This window comes from Tupaia chinensis, unplaced genomic scaffold, assembly GCF_000334495.1.
Source record: "Tupaia chinensis unplaced genomic scaffold, TupChi_1.0 Scaffold141469_1, whole genome shotgun sequence".
NCBI classification, from domain to species: Eukaryota; Metazoa; Chordata; class Mammalia; order Scandentia; family Tupaiidae; genus Tupaia; species Tupaia belangeri.
The window spans coordinates 467979-469319 of record NW_006201331.1 but is presented as its reverse complement, the minus strand read 5'-3'; positions in this window follow the sequence as shown (position 1 = coordinate 469319).

The following is a 1341-nucleotide window of genomic DNA, read 5'->3' as shown; positions in this document are numbered from 1 at the left end:
GACTGCATGGCGTGCAAGCATGCCACACAAAATCACTAGTTCTCAGGAGCCATGAAAGTGTCTTCTGAAGTCCTGCTCCCTTACCTCTCCTCATGGTCTTGATGTTTGCATCTAATCTACGTGGAACATGTTCTCCCTGAGTCGTTCTCTCTATTCAGGCCTCAGCTGAGATGTCAGTTTCTCAGAGAACTGTCTTGTTTATTTGTTTACCAATTGCCTCCACGTGCAGCAGATTCAGTGGGTATTGAGGAATATGTTAACCCTAATAGTATTTGGATGTTTGGCTATGGTTCCCTTAGATCCGTCTAGAAACACAAAGAATGGAGTTTGAGGAGAAGAGTGATGAGGTAAAAGAAAAAGAAAAGAAAACAGAGAGAGAAAGAGAGAGAGAGAAACAAACAGAGAGAAAAAGAAGAGAATAAAAAGAAGAGAATAAATTATTTTTAAATAAAAAATAAAAAACCAAGTAGAGTGCTCACACGTTGTGCAAAATCACTAGTTCTCAGGAGCCATGGAGGAATCTTCTTCTGAAGACCTGCTCCTTGCCTCTACTGGATATGGGAGGGGGAAAGGGGATTATTAGCAAGATAAAGGTGGGGCTGAAAGCCAAGAGAACACTTTACCTTTAAAAAATTTTTAAGAAAAAATTACCAAAAAAAGAGAAAACAGAGATAGAAACAGAGAGAGACAGAGACAGAGACAGAAAGCTAGAGGGGCTCCCTACTACTTGAGTTTGTGGACTGGAGGCTGAATTATCAGTAGAAACTCTTCATTTCTCTTTTTTCCCTGAAATCACTAGTTCTCAGGAGCCATGGAGGAGGTTCTGCTTTACATTAAATTTTAAAATTAAGTCCCAACATTAAACAAGCTTTGTTAAGATGAGTTTAGAGTAGTCATTACTCTGTGTTAGTTTAGGCCTTTCACTAAGGCCTTCCCCTTCTAGGTTCTCTGCTGAATGTCCCTAGATTTTCAATAAGAACTCTCATCTCTAACTGGTTGGAACTGGAAATATCTTCCAGTCCCGTTTAAGCTCTGGAGATTGTTCAGTTTACAACTCCCCAGCCTAACCTCAAGGGGTTTCACCCTGCACGCAAGGCAACTTGTTATTCAGCAACGGACTTGAGGGCTCATGCAGATGACTGAAGTTCTCTCTCCGTAGCTCCCTTCTTTCTCACAGCTGGCTTAAGGTCCAACTATCTTGGATCAAGCTACAGTTTACCCTGCTTTCTAGTTTCCAAAAGTGTTCTGCAGGGAACCAGCAGTTAGCGTAATGGCTATGTCGCTGGACTCCCATGTAGTCGACCGCGGTTTGTGTCCCGGACCCGGTGGCTTAAAACTCAC